The 19,999-nt window shown below is 35.2% G+C and overlaps 1 protein-coding gene and 1 long non-coding RNA gene across 2 annotated transcripts in view; both read right to left on the bottom strand.

Annotated features, from left to right (window-relative positions):
* MMP16 (matrix metallopeptidase 16) overlaps positions 1 to 19,999 on the bottom strand; it is a 162,876-nt gene that overhangs the window by 133,936 nt on the left and 8,941 nt on the right. The gene's annotated exons all lie outside the window — the stretch shown is intronic.
* On the bottom strand, positions 3,537 to 5,517 carry LOC128795510 (uncharacterized). The gene is made up of 3 exons (XR_008433570.1): positions 5,447 to 5,517; positions 4,060 to 4,312; positions 3,537 to 3,814 (listed from the first exon to the last, which is right to left on the bottom strand). It is a non-coding gene; the product is annotated as an uncharacterized LOC128795510 (long non-coding RNA).

Raw genomic sequence — 19,999 nt, forward strand, 5'->3', positions numbered from 1 at the left:
AGGCACACTTACAGGCAGAGCAGCACAATCAGGAACACACCAGTGACTGAATGGCTTTTGCTCAGGTACCAGGGTCACTGCTCTTAAGCCTCTCTTTTGAGAGGAAAATTTACTGATCATTATATTAAAAAAAGGTATGCAACACTCCCATTATGGATTATGCAGAGAAATAATTCTGTTTGAGTGTATTATGAAGGAACATTTAGAAGTGACTCCCCAATGAAAAGTCTTTCACTCTTCACTGAAATGAAGTAGGATCATTTTCAGATGAAATCACAAAACTGTCTGCATGTACAAGGGAATGAAACAAAAATTAATATCTTGCAAAGACAAAACTATTTTTAAAAATACTTCACACAGAGGCCAGGAGTATTTTTCTGAAAGTATCTGCTGCACATTCTTTGTTGCAATTACCTCATTTTGCATTTATTCTTATTTGCATTGCTTTTTCAAAGCTCTTTGAATTTTCTTAGGAAGCTAAGTAACATAGATCTATTCTAATAAAACCTAAAGGTAATTTACATCTTGAATTATTGATTTAAAAACCTTTTGTTTTCTTTTGAAGAACTCCTTATAAAGGAAATTTTACAGACATCTGCCTTATAAGAATGACTGACGTGGACTGCAATGAACTAAAAACTAAGTTCTCAAAACAGGAAAGCATCAGAAATTTCTGGCAAAAGGAAACAAATAAAACTGACACTAAGGAAAATAGCTAATAACAGAATCAAGCTGTACCTAGTCTGTTGGTTTTGCAACTTCATGTATTTGGCTGTCAATTCAAGAACATGAACCTGCCTAGATTTTACCTCTGAATGCTGTCAGACAACCATCTACCAGAAGGCATAAGAAGTGCCTCATGAACAAAAAGTCAGATTCAACCCAGCTATTTGAAACAAGGAAAGCCAAGCCCACAGCACCAATCACCTCTCTGGAGCCTCATTAGTCTCAACACTGTCAATGTGTTTTCAAACTGTGACATTGCCTAGAGAAGCTGTGGAATGCCCCATCCCTGGAAGTGCACAAGGCCAATTTGGATGGGGCTTGGAGCAACTTGGGCTAGTGGAAGGTGTCCTTGACCATGGCAGCAGGGTTGGAACTCAATGATCTTTATTCCAATCCAAACTATTCTGCAACTCTACATATACCCCTCAAGTTTTTTTAATAATACTTTACTTAAATCTAACCTTCATAACTGTTTTTTGGAAGCTTATGCTTTTCAAGTTAGTCTGAACTTGACCCTTTCTAATTTTAACAATAGCACACTGAATAACGCTGACTAATTTCAGGGCAATGTTCATGCCTATTGCCATAACAGAAATATACCCAGACCAGCAGCAATTTCTGGAGCAACACACACAGGAAGGTGGGCAGCTGCAGAGGACTGGGGCATGGGGAATTCTCCAGCAGTGCAGGGAATACAGTAAATTTTGCTTCTCTACTTGCAACTTCTTTTATAACTCTACCAATCACCAAGCCCATGCCAGGTAAGATCTTCTCCCTGAGAGCCATTCCTCTCTGCAGTCTTTAGAGAAGCTTAGATGTGTCATGAGAATCTTTGCATGCCTCTTTTTCTGTTATAATCGTGCCAGTGTTCAACAGATAGAAAATACCAAAAGCTGATTAAGGTAAGCAGGCACTAAAGGATATTCAACCCATTGCACCAACGAAAAAGAATGAAAGTGTCATTTCTTGAGTCATAATTTACATAATAGAAACTTCTCCTTGCATATCTAAATTGTGCATTACTTTTGAAAGGCTGTCCAGCTAATATGAAAAGTATTTCTTTAATAACATTGGCTTTAATTGCATAAAGTGCATTTCACACTCTTAAATTATGGATTACAGTCATCTTCTTCAGTGAAGCTATGAGATCATACACTGCATTAAATGTTAATTAGGATATTTTCTTTCAGTTTCTCCATAAATTTAAGGACATGGGAATGAATTCTGTGGAACAACTTGGGGCAAAACTCTCTTCCCTTTTACCTAGGATGAAAATGACAGGTAGAGTAGCAGTGCACTTGAACAGCATTTTTTTTTTCTGATACAAGCTATATAAAATTGAAACTGACAAAAAATTCTCTGATTCAGAAAACATGTCAGAAAAATATTTGAAATAATATACTAAACTGGACAGCAGAATTTTAATTGGTTTGGAGAACTTTGGTTGCCATGATTATTGGTTTTTTTCTTTTAATATTTTCTTTCTCTTTTTTGCAAAGCACAAAATGCATTTCCGATGGCTTAGTTGAAGTCACATTATCTTAATGGAACTCTTCAGAAAACACAACCTAAAGATGTGCAAGTGTCATAGTATTTTTTTTTAAATAGCATTTATCCTTGCTCCAGACTGTTCTTTTTTAAGTAAAAAAAAGACAACATAAGAAAAAAACATGACAAATATTCTAATTTAATATCATATTATACAGCTAGACCATTGGCAAATCAGTTTAAGTAATCAGTTTAAGTAATAAATTTTTAGCCATACTGATTAGAAGTTCTACACCTCACTTTTAAACATGGTATTCAGCAATAAACCTAAGACAGTGATTCAAGAATTTTGACTATGACTTTCAAACCTTTATAAAACCAAAAGAGATACACAGATTAAAATTCTTTCTTCACTAGATGTGGTAGGAAATTGAGGTATTTCAAAAGGGCAAAATGACAAAAGGGGATTAAAATAGTCAGTTGTATTAAAAGCAATGCTGAAACATCGTAGCCAAACCTACACACTACACTGCTGGTAGAATTAATTTTTACATGTCCACCAGGTTAACACCAGATTTTCTCAGAAGTCAGAGTTGAAAAAATAGGACCTATCTCATAAATCATTGTAACTGACAATTAATAATCAAAGCTGGTGAAGGCCTCAGCAGCAGCAAGACAGCCATCACCTTGGATGACTAATGCAAATGACCAGGACTGATAAACTGATACTCTCAAATAAAATCTAAAAATATGCATATCTGAAAATGAAATCTATTACTTACATGCTCTTAAAAGCAAAAATAACCCATTCCCATCTCTCAGTACCTTCTTTAAAATTATATATTATCCAACTAATGCTAATGAGAGCAGTCTAATGAGATTTTATAATGGATTTTTTATCTCTGCTGTTGCAATAGTATTTCAAGGAATTTATTTATTGCACAGACAATTGTTTTTGATTATTTCTACAAAGATGCTTTAAATTTTGCAGTAATTTTTTTTGTAAGATTTTTAAAGTAAAACTAGGTGTAAGTTTACATATTTGATTATTTGGGAGTAAATATAATCCATGTAATAACAATACTCAGACATTCCACCTGTCAAAAATAATACAATCTAAAAGCTATAATTAAGTGCTTAATAGTCTTAGGTAGAGAACCACTCAAAGATTCAAAACCAGCTCCCCCAAGAATAATGAATATTCTTATAAATGAAGAAATATAAAGGTGATAAAGTAAGTCTTAATGAAAAAAGAGAAGAGTACTTGTTGATAATTCACAAAAAATATGGACTTTATAATTTGGTATAGTCAGAAATCTGTGTATTTTTTCTGCTGAAGCCACCAATGCTTCTTCACTGTTGTGCTTCAATACTGTGGTATTTATCTCTGACAAAAAAGATGATTTATTTTTCTTCTTTTTAATCATTCGCCGTCTGCCTTTGAATTATGTCGTATATCTTTACAGTGACTTTGTAAGGTCTTCACATTCTTGTAGTCTCTTGACTGTAAATGAGTTCTGTGTTTACTAATTCATCTGTATTTGCAGCTGGCCGATGCAAAGATGTTAGCTACACTCAGGAGACACTGACATGGGAATTCCTGAAATGTAGAGGAATTACAATTTTCCCTTTAGCAAATTACTGCATGTTTCATTTTCATGAAATGTGAGTCCCAAAGCAAAATGAGAATATTAGACTAACTTATTTGCTTTCAAAATAAGAACTTAATAGTCAACATGCAGATTTTTATTTCTAATAATCTTAGCTAGCTAAGTTTAGTTCATGTAACTTCTGGTTAAAACAAAAGCAGAGTGCAAGGGAACAGAGTAATGTAAGCTTGGTCACCTCATTCTGTCCTGCCTTGGATTTACAAGCTGACAGAGCTGTTAAGGTGATTCTTCTTGTTGAGGATGAAGCTGCAAAGAGGACTGGAGAGAATGTTAGGCTCCTTTGCAAGCCACTGATGGTGGACAGTAGCACTGGTAGCATTTTGCCAAGTTAATGAATGAACAAATTAAGCAATATGCCAAGCAGGCAACATTCTTTCTGCTGGTTCAGATTTCATCCAGAAGATCAATTACATGTTGCCCTGTCAAAACTGAAAGGAGTTGGTCAGTCAAGCAAAAAAATACACCTGAATTTCAGCCCCCTGACAAAGACATACTCCGTACTGAATCCACTGATCAGCTCATCTGTAACCCTTACTTAGTGCTGTTGTACAGGACGGGACATAAAATGAGCTATTGCATTGCCCAAAAACATGCAAAAATATACCAAGTACAGGGTAAAAACTGTTTTAAATATTTAATACTATCGACATGAACAAAATCTGTAGTCAGTGGTAATATGATGTCATCTCCCCTACTTAGAGTTCTTCTGAAAAAGAGGGCTTTTGAGTCCCATCTACCAGAAGGTATATTATTACATTCATTACAGGTATTACATTCTTGTAATAGTACTCTACCCTGAAGTACATGCACAGGAAAAAAACCTTTATAGACTAAACTTGTAAAAATCAGGCTAACTGGTAAAATCTGTCTGCAAAGTCTGTGGTGCCAAACCAAGCAGTGTACACTTGATACAATACCTTTTCCCCCAAGAATATAAGTTTTCTTCATACCTACAGCAGCTAATACTGCTGATAAACTTCTGATAATACTGCTGATAAACAGCAGATAAACTTGTGTCTATTCTGCTTGCACTCCCCAACTGCAGGTTGGCCTCAAAAGCTAAAACTGCAAATATGTGTTTAGGGTTAAATACATGTAACCAAGTACACTAACGCTATATAATGCATATATAGAATAAAAGTGAGTTGTCATAAAGTATTGACAACTGCCAAATACTCTTTAACAATCATCTAAATACATAGAAACACAGAAATCTTGGACATAAGTACTTCCAGGCTTAATAATTTGGTGTACGACATTCTCAAACTCTCGTCATAATTTCTAAGAACGTGGATAACTAAAAATCAAAGGAAAAATTGTTTGAATTAAAAGAACCTCAAAGGAAAAATAGACTATCAAGTCACTGAATCATTATTCCCTTATTTTCTGTTCATAAACATAGACAAATGTGGGAATCCAACATGGACAATGGTAAATAGCATAAAGAGCTTTAAGAAAGGAAAGAGCTTTTGAAAGGACTGCCTCCGCTCACTGGTGAGAACCCTCGAGCACCTTGGTATAAGCTGACTGATGTCACCTTACTGCTCTCCTCAGTTACTCACTAGGAGCCTGTTGCTGTATTTTTTTTTGATTCAGCAGAGCTAAATAATTCATCATGGCACAGCGTTTTGTGAGCAGGCCAGACTGCAGGCAGCAGGCCAAGACCAAGGTCGCCATGGAGACCTACATGCAGCTTCACCTCCCTCCCTTGCAGGGAGAGCCTATGAAAAACGGCATCAGCTGAGCAGCCATGCTCATTTCAGCAGTGAACAATAGGTATAATAAAAGAAGAAAAGAAAAAAAGAAAGAAGCAGCAAAATAAGGACATAAAAGCATCTTCTGTAGCTGCGTTGAAAGACTGAAATGACAAATGAGTCATTAAGCAGTTCCTATTTGGACTGCCACAACTATTATTTTACATGAAAGAAGTACTAACCCCATCATTATTAGTAAGAGCTATTGCTGCTCTTCAAACAAATAGATTATCCTATACAATGCAGATGGAAAAATATTAAAGATAGATTTTCTTTAGAACTTGTTTTTGTTACTAAAATAGAGTTGGAGGGGTAAAATGAAACCCTAACACAGAAATGAGATTTATTGCTTAGATTTCTTTTACCATCTTTTGCATAGTTTCTGTCAAATACTGATTTTTAGAGTTCTCTCATCACTTTTTAAAAAGACAGGCATATTTATTATCAAACACAAAAAATAGCAGTCAGAAATGGAAAAACTATATTACATCAAAGAGAAAAAATGCTTTTGAACTGTGTTTATTGAAGGGTTGTTTTATTTCTCACGAAATGTTTTCCATTAACATGAAACCAACATTTTTGTATGCTTCATGAATGAAAAAAATTAAAACATATTCTGAGGTATTTATAGTAGATCAGCTTAACTTCATAACCACTATTCTTTTTTTTTTTTTTTTCCTGCTGTGTAGTGCTGTTCCTTGATTATCTTGTTCTCCAGGCACCTGTTATTAAACATCACCATATTTTTTTACCCAAAACCACCTCAAAAGCAAGAGCCTGGTCATGTTTTTATTAGCTATATAAAGTATAAACCTTAAAAACCCTGTATTCTGCAACCTTCTAAACTTATTCTTTTTTTTTTCCTCACTTGTAACCCTGTTTATTCCAGAAACAATATAAAACCCCTTCCACTAGAACATTCCCACATCCTCAAGCTTACACATTTATTGGAAAAAGTGATTCTATGGAATGCTGACATCACACTAATACTGCATAGTACTATATACATAGCCTTTGCAAGCCACACTGAGCTCTCTATAGGTGATAATGGGAAAATTTACAGTATGAGACCACAAGTACATAAGTGAGAGGACCACATGACTTCTGTGTGGTAAACTTGAAAATAGAAGAGTATCTCTGTCTGCTTACCCTGGAAGGTCTTACAGAGCCTCCCACTGCCTGCCATACACACTCCTGTTAGGGTTGGAGAACCTGTGTTTAGTATGGACCAATTCCTTTATTCTTTTTCTCTATAACTGTTAATCCCACCTTCTGCTTAGGCTCAATATTTCCCAGCAATATTCTTGTTTATCACTTCTCCTTAGAGATTTTTGTTTTACTTAACACTGTAGTCACAGTACAAGAGGGCTGAGTGGAAATAATTGACTCCTTCTGATTTTCAATACCTACAGAGATTCTCCATGTTCAAAATAAAGTCCATGAACAGAAGTTCCTCTACATTTTGCAATAGTGTTGCCTCTGGCAATTACATGTGTGTAAGCCACACAGAATTTGAGACCAGATTCTACTGAGGTAAGGCTGATAGATAAAAATTGGAAAATAGTGCAGTTCCTGAAAAAAATTTGAGAAGATAAAAGTAAGGCAACCCCTGATGTCAGAACCATCAGGCCTAGTTTAAATCCCAGTCCACCCATCAAAATCTACCCTATCAAGAATTTTTTTTGTCTTTGCTATCTAACTATTAAGGAGGCAAAAGAGTTTTATAAAATACTTTTTCATGTTACAGAGAAGATTTTTTTTTTTCAGAGGAATATATTGGCATGAAACAATTCAGAAAACTGACTCTTGTCATCACATATTTTCTGGGCAGAAGGCATGTGGGATATCTTTTCACTATTTCATCACACCAAAACCAAGATTTCCCTTGTCTAGAAAGAGACTGTTAAATCACAAAAAGATCTCTGCTGATGCTCTGACACACTTTAGACAGAAAAATAAAACAAGTATAGTCCCTTTGCTCAATTATGAAATGCCTAAAAACCCCTAAGTTTAAAGCCTTGCAGTTCAGATAGGGATAGCATGATCCGTTGCTGGAAGACCAAAGGCCACTTCAGGAGGAGAGAAGACCTCTGAGGGGAGTTTTCATTCTTGACGATCTAACTCTGCAGCTTTCTAAGCCAGCTGGCCATCACATTTATTTTCCATCGGCTTTGACAGGCCTGGTTTGCTTCCAAGGCTGCACACAGAACAGCCTGGTTATCATGGATCTGAAGACCTCATTATGAATGTGTAAAAAACCCAGATATGGTAACACAAACACCAGCAAGTGTTGGACAGCTGAGGAAATGTGCTGATGATTTTGATGCCCACACTGATTCAAATGGACTAGAAGAGATTTAATTTCAAATCACAGAATATTCTGAGTTGGAAAAGACCCACAAGGATCATTAAATCCAACTCTTAAGTGAATGGCCTGTATGGGGATGGAACCCCCAAGCTTGGTTTTATCAGCACCATGCTCTAGCTAAATGAGGGAATCTATTCCAGAGCCAGGCCTTTTATCACCTCCTGAACATGTATAGCTTGCAAAAAAAAAAAAAAAAAAAAAAAAAAAAAAAATTGCTATTTGCCTGCCTTAACTTTATTTATTGTCCCATGAATATAGCTTAATTTATTTCTAAAATGTGCAGAGATATAGCATAAATTGTTGACACATATTTCCTTTAGAACACCATTTTCCTTTAGCGTAAGTGGACATGGGGAAAAATACCAAAAGAACAATTACCATGAAAATTTCCTAGAAAATGTTGTAACAGATGGATTCAGTGACTGTTGAGGGTATATGTCAAAGAAACAAAAGAAATAAAGAACAATCACATTTCATGACATACAGCTTCCTCTTATGTTATCCTGATCATATGGACCACAGAAGACATAGGAAATGGATTCTTTGGACTTAGTTTTCAGCTACTGGTCTGCTCTTCCAATCTTCTCTGGACAGGAGTCCTATAGCAGACTTAAAGGTCATTTACAGAACTCAGGATTCTTTTAACACAGAAAAGGGTAAAGAAATAGTTATTTACATGAGTTATTTACATTTTCACATTGTCCCAAAGTAATTACTTCTTTCTTCTTTATCCTTTCAGGAGAAAGGAAAGATGGAGTAGAATGTACAAGCCCTTATCCTCTGTCAGAGGAACCACATCTTTAAACAGAGGGAGGCAATTTTCTCCTTTCTTTATGGTTGCTTGGGTCTCTTTCCATCTCCAGCTTCCTTTAGCATCTCTTAAGCACTCTGATGTTAGTTATTTGATCTCCATTTCTTTTTATCCTGTGTAACCCTTGCAGACAGTGTGGCTTATGTGCTAGTGTACACAGGATTTTAAAGCTCATTAAGAAGAGAATGTGACACTGTGGTCTGACACTGTTCTTCCAAAGACACAAATCATGATGTCTGGGTCTGTCTCTTGTAGGAAGGTTTGAGCAGATTAAATGACATCAGTTTCCTCATGTATATACCTATGACAGACTAATAAAAGCATGTAAGAAAAATCCCATTTGACAATGAGGGCATACTTTTGTCAAAGGTCTGCTGAAGTTTCACAAGGCTAGAATGGAAAAAATGTATTGGCATCAAGCACAGTGTATTGGGGCTTGCTTTTGACACAAAAATCACATTACCAAACATCTCACTTATACCTGAACTGCTATATTTGAGGAAGGCTCCTGGAGCAAGAAGTTTTGGATCCATACCATGATTCCTTAACAACTTCACCATCACACCATAGTAACTGCTATGGCATGTGATAGATCCATAGAAATCACTGGGGATGGTGGGCATTTGCCGAATGGGATATTTAAACAAAGAGTGATCATGTCTAGAAAGAACTACGGGGCTGTGACAGAGTGACTAAAAGAATGTCTGCAACAATGACTAACACTTTCCAGCATATATATATATATATATATATATACACACACACAAGATTTCAATAAATGTCCTATAAAATGCTACAGAAAGTGCAGAGATAATACTTTTACTCAGAGTTATTATTATTATGAGAATTTGTTTAATGATGTTTGTCAAGCATTTTGAACAATGGCACATTTATATGCAATAATATCAAAAGACAGGATGCAGACAGGACATCTGACCCCAACTGACAAAAGAGATATTCCATACCATTTAGTGTTATATTCAGCATATAAAGCTGTGAGAAGAAGAAGGTATAGGGGGACACTCAAAGTTGTGCTAAGTTCCCAAGTCACTGTTATGCAAGGTAGAGCCCAGCATTCCTGGGCATGGCTAAACCATGGGAAGTGGAGAATACCTGTTTAGCTCTGCTCATTTGCACAGCTTTTGCTTTACCTCTATGACTGCCTTTGCCCAAACCCACAATTTTTCTCACTTTCATCCTTCCAATTCTCTGCCCCATCCTACTGTGGGAAAACTGAGATGTGTAGGACTCAGCTGCTTCCTCAGGGTAAGCCAAGACAATTGCTTAACAAAATGCTAGGCTGACTAGCAAAATTAAATACAGCAAAACAGATTTTAAAGTTAGGAAGGGATCTCTAATAAATCTCTGTCCAAAAGGAGTAAAGTGATGTAGGTTTGGATCTACTCATGCACTTACTACTTTTCTGTCTTTGGATATGGGGATTTCGGTGTCAGGCATAGAAGTGTATGACTGCTATGGGGAGCCCAATCAAGTATCAGGCACAGCAGGTAGAATCAAGAACTATCAGGATATCTGTGTTTTACTCTGTATTGTAGGACAGATACCCCTTGCATATCACAAACAGCATCACAGAATATACACCACTATAGTGACATAAGTATCTCATATTTTTTAAAAGAAACACTTAATTTGGTCCTTGACTAAAGAAAGAAGCAGTAACACTGCTAATGCCAATGAAGTGGCAGTGGTGCCATCTATCTCATACTCTCCTCATCCACATGGAAAGAAACTGCAAATAATTTGTCCCAGGAGCAGTTCAAGCAAAAAGGGTAGGTCAAAGTAACAACATTTACACCTTGTTCCACTGGTGATTATTCAAATCAGAATAAACAAATTTAAGAGAGAACAATTTCAAGTTGATGCAGAAACCATGTTGTCAATCTATATCATGATGAAATAAAAGGACACAATCTCAAGCTGCGTCAAGGGAAATATAGGTTGGATATTAGGAAAAAGTTTTCTATGGAAAGAGTGATAAAGATCTGGAATGGCCTGACCAGGGAGGTGATGGAGTCACCATCCCAGGATGTTTAAAAAGAGATTGAATGTGGCACTCGGTGTCATGGTTTAGTTGAGGTGTTAGGGCATGGTTTGGACTTGATGATCTTGAAGGCCTCTTCCAACCTAGTCATTCTGTGAATTCTGTGAAAAATATTTCTAGTGATCTGGTATGTATCTACCTGGTGGATATAGATAAGTTAAACATATTGATAACAATTTGCCACATTTGTAAGTGGCTTAAATTTAGACACTACCTTGAAAATTTCTAGACACCTTATTGAAAGGATTCCTAATCAGGTTTTCCCATCTCAAATAGTTGTGTTGCCTCACTTGATACTTTCTTGCATTTTAACATTTTCAAAATAAAATAAAATAAAATAAAATAAAATAAAATAAAATAAAATAAAATAAAATAAAATAAAATAAAATAAAATAAAATAGTCTTTTAATAACCTGAAGATAACTTTGCCACTTGGAAACATTTCTGGAAAATTATCAGCCACACTATCATCCTGCAAGAAATACTCCCCTGAATTACAGCTACCCCATAGTCTGCAGCATTCAAGCTACAGCACTGATAAGGATTAATAAGAATTAATCCTGGTAGCAAAGAGCAAAGTAACATGAAGCACTCTAGCTGGTCACAGGGGATTCATAGCTTCAGACATTATCCCTCACACTTTAACTGAAAGCTTTGTAAGAGAAGTGCTCCAGGTGAAACCACAGGCACACAGAGGTCAGAGTAAAATTCCTAGTTTTTTCAGTCAGGACACAATTTCACTGTAGGGATTTCATTGTCGCTAGTCTCACTGTATTTTTAATATCCTTTCTTCTACTTAAAATAAAAGAAATTATGTTAAAAAGCAGAGAGAAAGAATCATATATTATAAATTACATGGTAATAACTGTATTTACAAAAAGAACAAGGGAGGATCTGAAAAACTGCAATCCAGTAACTCTGACTTCACTTTCAGAACAGAAATTGTAAATACTTTCTACAGCCTAATGTATAAATGTTAAAATTGTATGCAGCATAGAACAGCCAGGTAATTTAAATTCATTCAGAAAAAACAAAACCAGCAACACAGTATGTACTGCTGATTGATGACAGAGATAAATTTTATACAATTAACATTTTATTTATGTCAGTTTCTAATCAGTTAATGATGCATCACAGAGCAGTTTCACCTACAAGATCAGACATTAGAAAAGTTGCTCACAGAGATTAAGAGGTGGCTTTCATAACAAGAATGGAGGGTGTAAGATTAAGAGAAAACATTTGACTTGTGTAGGAGTAATAAGCCCAGTAGGTATCAATAGCTTGATTTTGTTTACACACTTTATACTGAAGGCAGTATTTCACAGGCTATCAAAGCAAGCGAATAGTATCAATGACAAAAAGCCACTCTGGGCTTTCTCCTTTCAAGATGCTGACTGGTTCTAGCTTTCCTAAACACAGTTCTCAATAGCATGCTTTAACAGATCATGGCTAAAGTCCTCTCCTGTGCACCAGGCTGAGGTTTATAAAGACAAATGGAAAGGAATAAAGCAGAGGAAGACTACAAGCACTACTCTGAATCTGGTCTTAAAGGCTAATATTGCTACACCATTGTTACTACACAAGTTCAGAGAGCTGCTAGCACATAAAAGAAGTTGAAAATCCCAGCTCAGTTCCCAAAAGTATAGTACAGATTAATTCTCAGTGGCATTGTTCCTTGACTTGGGAAGTACCAAACAGTGATGAGCCTTGGAAAACTCTCTTGACTTACCTCATTTTCAGCAGAGGAGACTCCAGGAATTAGTTTCTTCTTTTTCCTGAATCATACCCCAGATATGAATTGTGTCACCAGCATACAACTATCCACGTGCCTCAAAGGGTTTTTGGTTTTCCCACCAAAGGGGAACACAGTTTCCAATAAAATTTCATCTACTGTAAGACTTTACCCAAAGATATGGGCCAGACAGTGAGGTGACGATGTAACATTTGCATCATCCACAATCTACAATCGAATGGAATTTACAGGGTAGTGCAAACATGCAAACTGCAGGGAAACGTTTCACTAGAGACAGCTGTGTCAGTCAAGATCGGAGGTAATAATGTTTCTGCTTCAGCTGATTCTATTCTTTCACCCCCACACTTGGGTGCTGCTATACTTAGAGAGATCCTTTGTGGGACTACTGCTAAAGAGTTGAATCTAACCCAATTAATACAATCCAAGTGCAATGTCTCAACAGATTATCTCTTCTGCTTTTTCAAAACTGGAAGCCACATTATCTACTGCTTTTCTGACATATTACAGTCTGTTTCTCTTTATCCTTTTGAAATTCATTACTTGCTGTCTCCTTTCTACCCAAGAAATATTTTATTAATTGTAGGACAGAAATGGGTTGGCTGATTTAAAATACTCTCTACTATAAATATGTATGGTTAAAATAATGTTAAATTCCCCATCTGCATTCTTGAACAAGTAGAATCTCTATCAGCAAGTTTTCCAGAGGCCATCCACTCACTTTCAACTCCTGATTCATGACATGAATTCAATCAGTATGGTAATTTTGAAGTTTCAGTTTATACTGTTGGCAGTCAACTGTCTATAGTGTTGTGTCATTCCCCCTTCAACCAGTATTCATTGTGTATGTTTCAATCAATGCATTTTTCTCGTGAAAATACTACCTAATCAGTCAGCTACTAAGCAGTCTTGTCTTGTTAAATTTCATATACCTCAATCAGAGTGAAAGAAAATAAAACAAAATAAAAAGGACATGATTACATAAGAGAATGGAGAATTTACATTATCTAAATACTAATCTAAAAAATTCATTTGTATTATTTAAATACGAGCATCTAAATTAAACTCCTTAGTTCAAAAATTAGTTAGTTTATGACTAAAAGTACATGTCACTACTGATATTGGTACTTTGATATAATGCTTTTGAAGGTCTAATCCTAAACCTTGGTGACACTGGTCCTACCTCACTTACAACCCTATTTTTGTCTCTCATAGATGCTATAAAATAGCAAATCAAGAGTACAAAGTCACACAGTTCAAAAGCAGTAAAATCTGTGTTTTCCTGTTCCTACTGGAGAAATTGCAACACCTATAAAAATAAAAGCTAAATTTCAGGAGAATCCAGTCCCTGCAGCTACAAAAAATTAGCATCTAAGTCCTAGAATCAAACAGGTATCTCCTGACATAGTGATGCACAAGGTCAGCCAGTTAGCTACTGTTAAACAGTTTAAAGGTGTTATGCAAATTGTGTAATGTTAACAGTCTTCATATAATGAAAAACAGTGTTTGTCAGCAGTTAGAAGTACTTTGACCTTATGAAGTGGCAGGTTTTAACAGGAGCAAAAATAGCAGCAAATACAATTTTGAAGACAATCAAAGCTGAAAAGAGGTATGAAGAAAGCAGTGTGGCTAGTGTTAGACAGGTTCCATGTTAAACTGTTGGAAAGCTTCTTGCAGACTTGGCTTACTGTATAAAATGAAAATATTCTGTTTCTTCTTTAACTGTGAATTTCTCATTCTTGTTTCAAAAAGAAAAAAGAAGTGAACCCAAGAGCTCAAAAAGAAGACAACCAAAAATATTCTTTTATGATTGTCAAACAAGAGTGGTTGATTCCATGGGCATTATTTACATTGGGAATTATTTCAGCATTGAATTAAATGTTGGAAAAAAGAGAGTTTCACACACGGTGACTGAAAAGTGTAAACGACAAAAAGCAATGAAGCAGAAAACTGTATTAATGCAATATAGCACACATTTTCGGTCTAACACAGTATCTACAGGGTTCTTAATGTAGACACACTAATGCAGAAGAATAAACATTACAGTCAATTGCTGTCAGTAGAGCTAACAGCCTCTCTGAAAGAGGAAATTACTGTTAGACAGAGTATAGAACAAGGAAGGAATCCAGTCCATTATTGCTGATGAGTAAGGTTATACACTGTAAACCCCACACATGAAACAGATCCCATCTCAAATTAACTTTTTCTTCTCTGCATGACCCCACTACTGTTCTTTTCAAAAAGTGCTTCAAGAATAACACCCCTCTAGTGATTCAAAACTTTCTTCTAACTACAAGATTCAGCTTATGCATAGATAGTGCATCTGCACTTCTTTTTGTTCTAATTTCATCCCTTATATATAGGTTAAGTCTATGGATTTTTACACCAATATTTATCTTAAATATTTAATAAACATTCACATTAAATATATATTATAATATATTTATATAAATTTCCAATCTGGAGAAGAGAAGGCTTCAGGGACCTTCTAGCAGCATTCTGATACATAAAGGGGCCTACAAGAAATCTGGAGAGGGACTTTTGAGAAAAGTATGTTGTGACAGGACAAAGACTTTAAAATGAAAGAGGGCAGGTTTAGATTAGATGTCAGGAAGAAATTTTTCACTGTACCAGTGGTGAGAGACTGGCACATGTTACTGAGAGAATTTGTGGATGCCCCATTCCTGAAACTTTCCAAGGCCAGGTTGCTGACTTTGAGTAGCCTGGTCTAGTGGAAGGTGTCCATGGTGATGGCAGGGGGGGATGGAACTAGATCATCTTAAAAGTCCATTCCAACACAAATCATTGTGTGATTCTGTGATATACATAATTTTAATTTACTAAGTTCAAATGTTTAGTAATTCAGTGCTTTTCAAATAGCTTGGTGTAAAACCTTGGATGCAATGTCAACAATTCCATGAAGTTAGAGTCTCGTCTAAGTTTCCCAATGAAGACCCAATATTTTATCAGGCTACTAAGTACATAAGTAAACAAATAACAGTTACAAAAACCAAAATAAATTTAATATGGCTGGATTTCCTTGCTTCTTCCTGTCTCTAGTTTCTTTTCATCACTGAAACACAGGTAGTATATGAGCTCCAGAAAAAAAGAAAGCATGAAGGAAAATTATGTTCTCCATTTCTATATAACTCTGAAGGCTCTTGACTTCTTTCAATAACTCTAAGAATTCTTTGTTTCAAATTTTAAAAAGTAACCACCTTTTTTTTTATTAATTACTTCACCAAACACCATTACACAATTTTCAACCACACCTTTAGCTGGTTTATTTCTAAAAACAAGTTAAAACCTAAAAAACCCTTAGTCTGCAGTACATTTAAAGTTAAAAGTCCCATTTTCCTTTTCTAGGTATCAGGATAAAGCTACAGGCATGATGAACTTCTCTATTGTATTATTGGAGACAGAACATGAGAAAAGCAGTAATTGCTTTAGGCTCCCCTGTCTGTTATCACTCTGTAACTTTTACAAAACATCCAAGAATGTATTGTTCCTACATTTTAAAAGCTTAGTTTCACCTTAAGAATAATTTCCTCTGGTGCTGAAAATTTAGATAAATGAATATTAATAAAGACATTAAAATCCCCCAACTTGTAATGAAATAAAATTTTTATTTAGAGCAAAGTTAAGACAAAGAATATATTTCTATAGAATTTAAAACTTTTGATCCAAATTAAATTGACATCACCTCCTCAGGATGATCTTGCATGTAAAAAAATTCTCTAATATCTTGGTGGAAATGACATCTATGCAACTAATCAATGAAGAACAATGATTATATCTTTATCTGACTGCTGGAACAAAATCTAAATTCTTTCAAAAATCAGGAAAAATGATGGAATTATTCACAAAGGATGCAAAATACTGTTTATCTCTAAATGAGCCTGTGAGTGCAAAATAAGAGTAGAGCTATATATTACAAAGGAAACTCTTCTGATTAAAAGATTGCAGATATGTCACTCTTTCTTCACAAATGCAGACTTAAAAATCCACAGCAGATCTAGTCTCCCTCTAATTACATGATAGCAGAAAGCTCATTTAAATAGTATATCAGGTAGCATACTCACAAATTTCAAATTTTGGATTTAAAAATTTAGTAAATAGCAAATTTATAAATACAAGCTGGTCAGTTACACTCTTAATCTGATACAGTTAAAATTAGCATTTTGAAGACCTAAAGTAAGTAGTATAAATAAATCAAATTAAATTACATACCTACGATGAGATCTAAATTCTGGTATTAACGGAATGGTAAATTTCTCTTGACTTAATCCCCATTTTGTTTTACATAACAAAAGTACTTGAAAACAAGATATTCTTGAAGGCTGAGGGCTCTAAGCCAAAGAAATTATTAAAATGTCATTTTCATTTTTATCTTCTTGGGGATTGTCTATCAGGCAACAGACACTTAGCAAGCTTATTCTTCTAAAATATATTTTCTTATTACTTGCTTTTTATAAAAATGCTTAATATTCAGTTTTCTCCCCTCAAGCTGTTTAGATGTTTGTAAGTTTAGGATGGGAAGAGAGCCTTTAAAACCATTTAAGGTAAGGCATGAAATAACAGTCAGAAGCAGTAAATTTGTAAAATCTGCTGTAAGTGTTTGCTCTGAGTTAGGTAACATGTTTTACATGGATTTGAACAAGCTCAGGCCTGATCTTGTTACAGTTGAAGGCAAAACTGCCTTGTTACATTACAGAAATATTCTTTAAATCCCTAACTAAATACTTAGAATATGTGAGATCCAAAGATGTAAGGTAGTGTTAACCTTTTACACTAAAGGATATTTAATAGTGTGCAGAGCATCAAAGTGACAGGGTAAAAACTGTAGTGACATAAGGATGGAATTCTATTCTTGGTTTAGTCAGGAGTACAGGTGTCTGGTGTGATCTGAGATGAACTACATTAACCAGGGGATGGGAGATATATCACTGGAATTTTTAGGAGGCCCATGATTTTCTAGAACAATATCTAGGGACCAAGCAAGTCAGACCATAGGGCCTAAACAGCACCAGGTCCCTACACAAGCGAAATGAGTCCTACCACTGCAGAAGGAAAAGATTCAACATGAAATCATGACATTGGAATGCCACTGTCTGCCTGGGGGAGCCCCATAGATATAGGTCTCATCACTCTCCACCATCATTTAAAATTAGAAACAGGTTAGTTACCTAAATAGAAGTGTCTAGAGTCATTTGAGGTATCCTAGAACACAGACACTGGCTTCCTGTTGCTAGCCTAAAGAGGAAACTTTTGTTGGTCCCATGCTATTTCTGCCAGCCTTGGGCCAAGGGCACTTTAAGAGGTGCTCGATGCCTACATGTGAGCAACTTAATCCCACTTCTGGTCAATACCAATAGGAGAGTTCAGAAAAATACTTCAAGTCACTCTGAAACAGTCATAAAGGGAACAGATGGTACAGGAACCTTGAGGAAAAAGATTCAATTTCCGCTTCTATCATATTTAACGTCATCACAGCAAATTTTATTTACTGTATCCTCTCCCCATTAATTTCTTAACATACAAGAGTATGTAAGCAGTATGGCTGCCTGTTAGTGGTGCCTAATATAAAACATTAAATGCATGGAGCAGTGCATCTTTTATTGTATGTCATAAAAATCCACCAATACACAAATACAAGAGGAGAAGCTTAGGTATTGTGATGAAAAGGAAACACGAATGTTTGTGGAACAATTTACTTGTTTAAGAGTACATTCACTCAAAACCAGAACATTTTTAAATTGTGCATTGTGTGATATTTACAATCTGATCCAAAATTTATTTATTTGTTAAGACTTTTACATTTATTTAAAATCATTTTGAGTATGTTTGGGTAACAAAAATTATCTTATTCAAACTTTCATTCTGTAAGAGACTGTGATGCTCTCTATCTTCAGTTATCTAATGACATCCTTCACCTAATCCTAACAGTGTTGTCTACCAAGTTTTGGTACTCATATTTTAAAAGACCAAAACAAAAACAAAACAAACAAAAAACAACAAACAAACAACAAACCAAAATATAAAAAAACCCTAAAAAATACAACCACAAAAAATCAAAACCAGTGTTCACACTGTTATAGACATGTCTTTCATCTTTTCTGCTCTGGTACTTTCTTTTGAACACATTCACTTCTAGAACAATTTTACAGATTATTAAATTGAAGTGCAGCATTTATATTTTATGGTAGTCCTCTACTACACTTTATGAAAAAAAGTGAAACAGTCCCAAGATAAAGGAATGATGAAGATATATTCCTGGCTCTTTTACATTGCTTTTCTTCTATTGCTCTTGACGTGTATTGGAAAAGGCTGGAAACACTCTTCATTTAGTTCAATGCACATTTGTTCAAATTAAGTTACAAAGATGGATAAACTACATGATCTATATGAAGACTCATGGTAGAACTGGACACACAAACTGGATCTTTAGACCCCCTGAAAAATGCCTCAGTCATATCCCTTTCCCTACATATTTGAAAACATATGCAATAGAAAAAGTACAATAAAGACCTTTCCAAAGCTGGCATTTCATGTACAAGTAACGAAGGACAGAAGTATCAGAGCTCGGCACTTCATAAGCAACAAGAAAAAACAAACACTGGAACACTATCCTGGGTTGGTTTGAGATTTTTTTTTTTCTTTTTAATTATTATTTAATTTTTCTAAATACACAGAAGCAATGAGAACAAAAAAAAAAAAAAAAAAAAAAGCTTCACATGCCAAGACCAAAATCATGCTGTACAGTTAACAATATATTTCTATTACTTCTCATAATAGTAATAATACATTTTATTGCATGAAAGATCACCTCTTTCACTTGCAATTAAACACAAACCACAACACAGACAGATACAATCTGTCAATTTCTCTGCAAACACAGTGGGTCAAAGCAATTTCCTAGAAGAGCATCACACAACCGATGTCTGAGGTAAAAATATGACAGGATCATCACTTTCAGATCCACATGCCATACAAAGAGAAAGCAATTTCCTCTGTTGTAGTACACTTTGTAAATATCCACCAATACATTTAAATAAAGTAACTTCCTCCCCATTGAAAGGGAAGATTGTTTTTCTGTTTTACTATCTGTTTCAAAGACATTGATAATTTTCTTTCTGCCTTTCAGCTGGTAATTTTCTAAGAAATTAAGTCTTCCCCTTGCCAACATCTATTTCACATCTGTAAGTGAATTTCTGATTACATCTCAGCAAAAATGAACAGTACAAATGAAATAAAACAACTTTTTCTCTATAGTATCATGAGAAAAAAAATACTGAAGACTAGATTTTCTGAGGTTAGCATTTATTTTCAAATTATCTATACATCTTTGAAACCAGTTCAATTGTTTTGTA

This window comes from Vidua chalybeata, chromosome 1, assembly GCF_026979565.1.
Source record: "Vidua chalybeata isolate OUT-0048 chromosome 1, bVidCha1 merged haplotype, whole genome shotgun sequence".
NCBI classification, from domain to species: Eukaryota; Metazoa; Chordata; class Aves; order Passeriformes; family Viduidae; genus Vidua; species Vidua chalybeata.